This window comes from Castor canadensis, chromosome 4 (assembly GCF_047511655.1).
Source record: "Castor canadensis chromosome 4, mCasCan1.hap1v2, whole genome shotgun sequence".
NCBI classification, from domain to species: domain Eukaryota; kingdom Metazoa; phylum Chordata; class Mammalia; order Rodentia; family Castoridae; genus Castor; species Castor canadensis.
This window is the reverse complement of record NC_133389.1, coordinates 182,618,226-182,629,095: the sequence shown is the minus strand read 5'-3', so window position 1 is coordinate 182,629,095 and position 10,870 is coordinate 182,618,226.

Genomic DNA, 10,870 nt, shown 5'->3' with positions numbered 1-10,870 from the left:
TGGACATCCTGATGTGGACCATGGTGAAGCCCTGGCTCCCAGGTGAGAAACTCCCTCTGTCCACCAAGTGGGTAGATTCACCTGTCATTTTCTGGGGACGCTTAGAAAATTCAGGTGCACTGCTGCAGAGACATAGCACAGTCTCAGTTGGTGGTGAGGATGCTCCTGCTCTCTGATGTGACACTGTCCTACCAACAGGTAGGACCACTGTAGGGATTACTCACTACCTTTTAAAAAGTGGACCAGATTCAGCATTATCTCAAAAACTTGCTCCAAAACTAAGGGAAACAGTCCAAGGCCCCCCTATATCTAGGCATTTGTTTATCTCCACTCCAGACCATCTCTCTGCCAATCTTGCTCATTTCATTATATTCTCCTCCTAAAGAAAAATCCCTCTCAGGTTTCTCTTCCTTCCCTTAAAATCCACCCTCCTCCTCTGACTTCAACCCAGCTCTATGTCATCCTTTCCTCTTCCCTTATCTCACAAGGTATGAAACAGGTTTAACCTTGAAACTCCTCTAAATCTGTCTCAGACATGATTGAGGTTTCTTTTGCCTCTCCTACTTCATAGCCTGCTCCTGTCTCCTCCCGGACTGGTCATCCAAGTGAGGACAAGAGATAGAGATGGATGAGGAGGACAAAAAGGGAAAAAAGTCCCACTCAAGTTGCATTTTCAACTTCCTGAGTGACTCACATGTCCCAAGACTAAAAACATAAAATCTAAATAGCATGTGGCTGAGGATTGCAGTTGTTTTTCTGTCCCTACCTCCTGGACTTTTCCTATCTAATGCTGAGCCTCTATAGCTACCAAAACACTCTGTTTTCTTCTTCAAGTCTTTCACGATGGGCCGTTTTCCCATTACAGACATGTCAAGACAAGGAGAGGGAACAAGTCACATCTAGGTCACTATAGGTGGCAACCATGGGCTAGCCCATCTGTTCTCCTGGCCAAGGCACCATGCGGTCAGGGATATGGACCAAGGCCTTCAGACTTACGTACACACCCTCAGCTTTCCATGTGCATAGGCTGGAGACCAAAGAGGAAATTTCAGTTCTCTGCCTAAGCTTTATCTCCTACAGATGCCCCATGTGTTCAAGATTGGAATCTCAGCGCTCCAGGTTGGGGCATTAGCTAAAAGGCAGGGCAGCCTTCTTGGGGTTTGCTATGGGTTCAATAAGGCATTTGGGTTTTTAATTATAAAAGTCCACTTCTCTGAAAGTAGCTCTTGAGGAGCTAATTCATTCTACCTTTTCCATACCTGCTCAGGTGGTCAGATAGCACCACTTTCAATGGAGATGCTCCCTGGGTGTATGTTCAATATAAGGCTGATAGAATATTTTATTTTGTTGGGAAAGGAAATAATTTTGTCTGAATTTAAAATTTCATAAGTTATTTCAAAATACAAATTAGAAAGGTATAAAACTTATCAAGTTTATGTGTGTGATTAAGTTGGCTATAATTTAAAATTGCCTAAAATTGTTTTCTAAGGTCAAAATTTGTTATGCTGATATAAAACTAAAACTTAATTCTCTATATGTATAATATCAAGGGTTCCTTAATGTTGTTCTGTTCTTAGTAACATCTATAAGAAACTGGCTTAAAGAAAGTATTTTATGCAAATAATCACTTGTGTTTTCTATTGATCTTGTGAAACCTTTGACTACTTAGGAAACTAAATCTTAACTAAATCAGAGTTCATTTAAGTATCTGTTCTTCATGCAAAAGTCTCTTAAGTGACCATGTTATAACTACACGATGAAAGTTAAGTAAGTTTAACATAGTTAGTGCACTATATATTTGTGACTAAAAGTATGTAGCAATGCATATCTACACTTTTATCTAAATATTATACAAAAATTTGGAGAGTTAAAAGTGTGTCAATTTAATACATGCAAAATGACCAGCTAAGACTCTTTTATTGAAATCCATTACATCTAAACCTGTGACATATAATAGTCAAAACTTTTGGCAGTTCTGCTAACATTCAGAGAAAAGATGCCATTTGGGCAAACTTATTTAAAATCTGGCCTACAATTATTTGTCTTAACCAAATGAGTGTTACTGTACATATGAGACACTTGTGCATTAGGAAATAAGGCTATTGGGATCACTCGCACTGTCCCCTACCTTGTAAGAGTACTGAAGTTTTGACTTGTGCCAGTGCTGTACACCTATAATCTTACCTAGCCAAAATTCTAAATTTTACTCAAAGGGAAAAAGCTAATTAACATGTATATGACACCTGTGTAGCTTTGACACTAATTGTTGCTTCCTCCCTTACATATTAAAATGTATTTATGTTTTTCAAATACATAAGACTTCTAAAATGCAAAGCTCAGAAAAAAAACTTTACCATAGGATGTTCTCAAAATTAAAACTGTTAGTAATCCCATACTTTTGCAGGCTCGTGTCCATGTGATCCTAATTATAAGAAGGCGCACTTAGTGTTACTGTTACAAAGCTGTCAGTCCTAATTATTTTCCTGACATGCTGTATACTATAAAAATAATTGATTGTTCTGACAATTGTTAAACTACTTTTCAGTACTTTAACCATGGCTATTCTTCTAAGTCTTGTCATTCAGTCTGGTCCTTCTCAGAAACAAATCCCCAACAAATCAAATCCCCAACAAAATGACTCTAACAATTTCTTATTTGTCAATAGAGCCAACCTTTTAAATATTTGCTTTTGTTGACTCTTTTGTATTCTCCTTGTGGTCTGCTGACATCATTTTTAAGATGTTAGGACATCATTTATAGGCCAAACAGAATTAAAACTGGATGCCAGGTAACTCCACTTATTCTACACCTCTTTTGTTACTTATAATTGGCACTGACTCCCACATGACCTGCTGTTGCTTCCCCTTCAACGTGGGATCAGATCAGAGTCTAGGAAAAAGATAATCCTGGTGACAAGAGACGTTCATTAACCAGAATAGTTAATTGGCAAAATCTTCAGAGGAGACTGTTCAGAAACAAAAAGTCTGGAGACAAGGGGGAAAGCTGTCACAATCCAGATAGAGTCACTCGTGCCAGACACCACAAAATTACTAAGGACAAGAAGTTTTAAAGAACTGTTCTTATGCACCCAGCACCTTCTTGGTACTTCACCAACTCCTAGTCCCAAATAAAGCCTGTGCTGACGCTGAGTCAATTCCTAGCCTCTCTCCATGCCCCTTTCAGTCTACCATCTCCATCTCCCATCTCTCTCTCTGTGCTTACCAATCTAACAGGAGAGGACTTCTTTATTTAAAAATCCTCAACGTTATAATTTCAAATGCCTCTTCATATATCTTCCCCAGATCAAATGCACTGAATTTGTTTTTGTCTAACTATTTCTTTTAGAAACAACTGACTAGAGGCACACTTATCTCTCCTTCTATGTTAAAGATAAGATTGGTTCTTGGGCTGGTGGAGTGGCTCAAGCAGAGGCACTGCTTGAGGAATGGCACTGAGGCAAAGTTTTGCGATTACACCCCCTCCTGACTCTCAGAGCTCCTCCCCAAGCCCACAGGTTTGGAGAAGCCTGGTGATGACATATTCTCTCCCCACTTCCAAGTTCAAGGTGGCATAAAAAGACCTAGCAAAAGCCCCCAGCCCTTTTTTCCTTCTTCTTGCACCACAGCGCCTCCTTTCATCTGGCAAAGCCGGTGCTTCCTCTTCCCTTAATAAAACATTTCTACCTCACCATATTCAGGTGTTCTGCTTGCATTTTTCCACTCCAGTGTGCAAGAAGCAAGATCTTCTGGAAATACGTTTGCCATTAATATCTGGCGAAGCTAGCCAGTTCAGGGTGAGGCCTCACGATACTATTTTTACTCATTTCTTCTATGCTAACCTCCCATCTGTCCTCTGGCCCTGCGCCCCTCCACCTGATATTCCGGAACCAAACAGCACCTATGGCTTGGACGGTGTGGGACCCCACGCTGGGACGTCTACCAACATGTGGGACCCGCTCTGACCCCATGACAGGTGGGACAGGGTTGTACCCCAGCAGCCGGGATGCAGTGTTGTCACCCAGCAAGACTCATAAGCTTCTGTGATTACCCCAAGGAGCATGGTTTGCCCTGCTCGGTCCCGCCTCAGGGAACAGACCCCATTAAAGGAAGTGCTCTTTCACAGCCATGTGGCCAGGGACAATAGAGCCACCCACTGCCCTGGGGCACTCAGGCACTCAGGATAGATCTCCCCCGTCCCCTAACTGGCTGGCACGGTTCTAGAGGGTGAATTGGAGGCGCTTAACCCTCAGCGTGACCACTGGGCCATGGGAGGACACAGGACAAGGGAGGAGTTCCTCCGCCACCTCAGCAGGCCTAGGGACTTGAGGCACCCGGGAAAGCTGACCTTGCAGCAGTGCAAGCTAGCTCACTAGCCCTGGTAGCTGGAGTGTGGCATGGCCACGCAGGGAAGCCAGGCCTAGCCAGCTTCACAGCAGTGGGGGCCACAGCAAGCGGGCAAGCTGCAGCACCTATGCATGCACACACACACACTCAGGAAGACTTGCAAGGCCCAAGCTGGCTGGAAGAGGGTGGCATCACTGCCACTCCGCCTCCACCGCCAGTGGGAAGGCCAAGGAGGCTGGGGGCACTGGGGGTGAGACAAGCAATGGCCCAGGAGCCCACTGCAACAACAGCAGAGGCAGGCAGGAGCTGTACACTCCAAGACCTGGTTCCATAGCCACACAAGCATCGCGAACCATCTACAGCCTTCTTATTCCTCTTGACCCATTCCCTTGCCTGCCTACCTGCCTTGCCTGTTCCCCTGGGTGCTGTGTCCCAACCATCATTCATGCTCTTCTAGTCTCCATGGCCTATAGGGGTTGCTGAGGTCCTCACCCTGAGGTCACATTCCCGTCCCAGGAACTCATCCCCCTTCACTGATCCAATTAATGGGAACAGGTTCAACCAAGTTCTACATGTAGTCTCAAAGTCTCCCTTCTTTAGGGAAGCTAACAAGGGCTGACTGCAGGACTCCAGTGATAGGGCACCAGCCTAGTAGATGTAGGGCCATGAGTTCGAATCCCACCATAATTTCTTTCCATTATCTGGAATGGTTCTCTGACTTTTGTTTTCTCTTCATTAGGATAATAATTGGGTTAGCATTCAGGACCAGCATTCCATTCAGGAGCTCTCATGCAGGGCTGGAGAGGTGACCCTGAGGAGAATAGCTGACTTGCAGTCAGGATACTCTGCTGCTCCAGAGACATCTGACAAAACCAGATTGAATGGACTGGTATTGGAGGCTTCCTTGATACAAGAGGGATGCCTCATGGATCTCAGAAGTTCACGCTCTCTCCCAACGAGTAATTTCCTCCTTCCCCATTTCCCTCTCTCTCTCCACAGACCAACATGGGGGGAATCAACTCAGTTTCAATGGATTCCCCACTTTGCTGTATCCTTGAATACTGGGAATGTTGTGACCTATTACTGTAATGAAATTTGGCCTCAATATCAACTGGGGACTAGAAAGTGGTGTGAAAATGGGAGTCTTGATTACAATACCATCTTACAGTTACATCAGTTTTGTGAAAAACAAGAGAGATGGTCAGAGATACCATTATGTGCAAGCCTTTATGGCCTTATATCAAAACCACCCTCTATAAGGGGGTCACTAGATCCCCAACAAGAACTTAAGGAGAAAGACACAGATATCCTCAATGATCCTCTGCTAAAAGGGACATTATGCATCCCATAAAGGGAACACTTTTTCCTCCCCCTTATGCACCTCACTCCATGCCTCCACTATCCTCTTCCCAAACTCTTCCCTCAGCACCCACACTGTGCATGAGCCTGCCACACACTCAAAATGGGGTATCCTACTCAGAGACTTCTCAAACAGTGCTCCCAATGAGAGAAATGTCAGGGCTCGAGGAATAAATTTGTGTTCATGTGTCCTTCACTGTAAATGACATCCAACAATATAGAGAAAAATTAGGGAGACATACCGAGGACCTCAATAAATTTATGATTGGGTTTCAGACCCTGACATTAGGGCTTGATCTCTCTTGGAGGGATGTTCAGTTCCTTCTGGCCAATTGCTGCACTCCTACAGAAAGGAAAAAAAAAAAAAAACTCTCACTGCAGCTCATAGGGAGGCAGATGAGGCCTTTGCTAGGGACCCCACAGGCTGGGATATAGGGATGTCAATGTCCTAGAATCTGAGCCTCACTGGGATTATAACACCCCAGGAGGAATGCAAAGGAGGGTCTATATATGTTAGAGGCAATCCTTCATGGAATGAAATCAGGGGCCACAAAGCCTGTAGATTATAACAAGGTTAAAGGAATTATTCAACGGCAAGAGGAGAGCCCTATAGCCTTTTATGGTAGGCTAGAAGTTTTGATGAAATACACTAGCCTTGATCTGAAATCTGTAAAAGGGACTGCCCTCTTAAACCACCATTTTGTTAATCAATCTCCCTCATATATTAGGAAAAAGCTTCAAAAGCTGCACCTGGGTCCCCTGACCAATAAAACTCAGCTGCTAGATATTACTTTTCAGGTCTTTAACAATCATGACCTGGAAGAAAAGGGAATAGAGTAAGGAAAAAAGGCAAGCTGTGGGTATGGCTGCCAGGATAGGGGTGCCCCCAAGGCCAAATAGACATCCTCAAGCAAAAAGGCCATCCTGCTTCAAATGCGGAAAGCCAGGAATTTGGCAAGGAACTACCCAGAGCCACCTCTGCGGCTCTGTCATGAATGCTCCAAAATAGGAGATACCCAATAGCACTAGAGGATGGACTGTCCCTGTTCCCAGAGAGAGGACTGGCCAGTCAAACTCTTCTGCACATGACTGAGGAAGCCTGGGGTACTCTCAACAGCCTCCACAAAAACTTGTCATCACTTATGAGGAACCTCAGATGGCCTTGGAAGTCTTGGGTAAGCAAATTCAATTTCTTATTGATACAGGGGCACATACTCTGTTCTCCCTGCTCTTGCATGAAAGTCTTCCTTTCAGACCACCATTGTAGTGGGAGTTGATGGGAAAATCAAATTAGAAAATTCACTCCCCTTCTTCCTTGCCTCAGTTTTTTATGCATAAATTTCTTATAGTCCCTAGTTGCCCTGCCTCACTCTTGGGCTGTTGACATAATGAAAATTTTGGGTATGGTCCTATTAATGAGCCATTTTCCAAGACAACTAATACTTCAGAAGGGACCCCAAAGGGCCCATGAAATTCCTTTGGAGGTGGACCAATAAGTAAGCCCCTCTGCTTGGTATGATGTGATACCTGGAAGGGCAAAGACAGCTATTCCTGTTAAGATACAACTCAACAGCCCCAACAGCAATTGTAAGCAATATCCTCTTAGAAAGGAGGCTAAGGAGGCTAAGTTGTTAAGAGATTTCTAAAACTTCGACTGTTAAGACATTGCCAATCTCCTATCTTACCTGTAATAAAACCAACAGGTGAATACAGGATGGTATAGGATTTGCAACTGGTAACTGAGGGTGATCCCTTTCACCCTCTAGTGGCTTATCCATGTACCATCCTATCTCAAATACCTGAAGGCAGTAAATGGCTCACAGTCTTGGACTTAAAAATGCTTTCTTTACCATTCCTCTGCACCAAGACTCCTAATACCTCTTTGCTTTTGAGTGGGAAGATCCTTTTATGAGGGAAAAGCAAGAGTGGACAATACTGCCCCAGGGATTTCAAGACTGCCCTCACCTATTTGCCAGAGCATTGGGAAAGGATTTAAGGAACCTTCAGATTAAGGAAGGGGACTTCTTCAATATGTAGATGACTTCCTGATCTGTAGCCCAACTCAGGACACTTCAAATGCCAACACTGACGGGGAATATAAAGTCTCAAAAAACAAGGCCCGAGTCTCTTTACAGGAAGTCCAGTATCTAGGTTATATCCTCACTCCTGGGACCTGGAGAATGTCTGCTGAAAGGATAGAGGCCATCTGTACCCTGGGGTGCCACTGACTAAACATCAATTTTATTCATTTTTGGGAATGGCATTGCACTGGATTTGGATACACAACTTTGGAGTCACAGCAAAGTCTCTAAGAGGCCACAGAAGGACCAGACAATGAGCCCTTAAAAGGGACTGGAGAAACATAGGCCACTACAAAAGGCCCTCACCGAGGCCCCAGTTGAATGAAACCGTTGGTACCGTATGTGTCAGAAAGGAAGGGAATGTAGGAGTCCTGACCCTCTAATATCTCACCAGCCTCCATCCTGGCCCTCTTTCCCCCACAGGAGCCTATATATCCCAAATATATTCCTGGTGAGGAAAAAGAGGCTTCCTGGAGGAGAGAACGTAAGGAATGAGCTTGGTGGTGTGTGGATGATGAACTAGTGTCCCAAGCAACCCAATGGGAAATAATGAAGTCTATATATGACACTTCCACTTGGGCTGAGATGCAACATAGGTGCTGATAAGGAGGCTATTTCTTTACAAGGTGGACTGAGGCTTTCCCCACCTGGACAGAAAGGGCCTCCAAGGTGGCACAGGCCCTTTTAAAGAAAATTATTCCTATGTTTCGTGTGCCTTGAACACGCCAGAGTGATAATTGACCAGCTTTTATCTCACAGATTATCCAGGCAGTCGCCCAGGCCTTGGGAATTAAATGTCATTTACATTCAGCTTGGAAACCCTAGTCCTCCAGTAAGGTGGAAAGGGCCAATCAGTCAAATGAATCTTGGCTAAACTTTGCTAAGAGACTTCTGGAAAATGGACCCAGCTTTTGCGTACTGCCTTATTGAGAATGAGAAATGCTCTGACTAAGATCCATCTTAGCCTTTTTGAAATGCTCCATGAGAGGACATTCCTCTCCAATGACTTAGTGACAAACCCTGAGACTGACAAGTCTTTTAATGTTATAATGTATCTAGGAACATTTCAATAAGCAATCCAAAAGTTGGGAAACAAGGTTTTACTGGACCCAACGTAAGGGGGAAAACTCCAAATAGAACCAGGAGAACAGGTGTTAATTAAATCCTGAAAGGAAGGAACACTAGCTGACCAACTTCAGCCCAAATGGAAGGGCTCTTATCCAGTGATCTGGGCCATGCCCATGGCTGTCAGAGTACAGGGAATGGACAGCTGGATTCTCCTTTCTAGGGTAAAACATGCAATGGAGGACTGTACTTCCAACCAAGCACAGCCTGGGGATACCTACCCCTGTGAGCCAACAGAAGACCCAAAGCTCTTCTTCGGCAGGAACTGAAAGACTTCAACTTAACTGATAAGTAAAAACTTTAATATGGGTTACTTCACTATGCTTGCACTGCTCCCAGCCCCATCTCTCATTATCACCATTCTGCTTACTTTAGAGCTTGGAGAGACTTCTTTTGGGCATTTTGCCTTATTTTCCTCTTGGGACTGACACCTGGCTTTGGACAGCCCCTAGAGGATTTGTCAAATTGTACCCATTTACTAACTACCACAAGTTTCATACCCCAACTTCTAATTAAAACTTCTGAGATCATACTGTCCAAAACCTTACCAAAATGAACAAATAAGAACAATGGATTTGTCTAATATGCTTTCAATAGAACTTAATTTTTGCTGGGAACCACAGGGAGTGTTTCCCTCATGTGAAACTTGTTTGTATCAATGTTTACTCCCTAAATGGACTGACACGTACATTCTGGTATGCTCAGCCTATAAGAAGGATATTGCCCTAAATCATCAGTCCTTCACTGCTCCAATTACTACAACAATCCAAACCAAGAGAGCCACTCTCCCTTTTAATAGAACCAAAAAACAACTCTAACCGCCCCTCTTTTATTACCAAAAATTAAAGACTTTGCTAATAATAACCAAAAAAAAATTAACAAAAATCATAGCCATACTTCAAAGTCGAATAGACTGACAATTGTCACTTTTCAAAATAAAAGAAAATTAGATCTCTGACAACTAAGAAAACTTCCCAAATCTGGCAATAATCCTTGAATTTTGGAAAACATGGCTCAACAAAGAAGACCCCTGGGTAGTGCACCTGGCAGGGCCCCTTCTGATTCTCCTGCCAGTGTTCACCTTTGGGTCATGCCTCTTAGACTTGCTAATCAGATTTATCTTTTCCAGAATAAAAGTCTCTAGGATTCAAATAGTGATGTGACAGGGCTGTCAATTTCAGGGACGAGATGTCCATGGGCAATCTTGATCATGCTGGACAGACAACGGATGTCACTGATCAAGTTCCCAAGGGCAGCAGTAGGACAGGGACAATATTTCTGCTAAGTAGGGAATATGCCCCTTTTCAGGTTGAAGCAGATACCAAGGATGGATTGCCCCCACTTTCAGCAATCCCAAAAAAGAATTTTTTGAAATATTATCCCTCAGAGGGAAATCGAGGCAGGTTAAGATTAGGAAAAGTTTTGGGACTACCCCCTTTCCTGACACAAAGAGCTCCTCCCCCTAGCTCACAGCTCAGAGGGGCCAGGTAATGATGTATTCTCTTCCCACCTCCAAGTTCAAAGTGGTATACAAACGACCTAGCAAAAGACCTGGTCCTTTTGCTTCTTCTCACACTGAGATGCCCCTTTCATCTGGCAGAGTTGGTGCTTCTTCCCCTTCCCTGAATAAAACTTTTCTGCCTCACCAGATGCACGTGTTCTGCTTTCATTCTTCCACATCAGAATACAAGAATCATGATCTTCTGGAAACACTATTTGCTGTTAAAAAAGTGGTAGAGCGTTTGCCTAGCAAGTGTGAAGCCCTCAGTTCAAACCTCAGTACTGCCATAAAAATAAAAATATTGACTCTATACTGCAACATTATTCAGAGCTAAGTCTGATTCTAGCCTTTATTTTCTTCTTTTTGATGGTACCAGGGTTTGAACTCAGGGTTTTGCATTTGCTAGGTAGGTAGGTACTTTACTGCTTGAGCCATAGGAATCTAGTTTTTGTTGTTGTTAC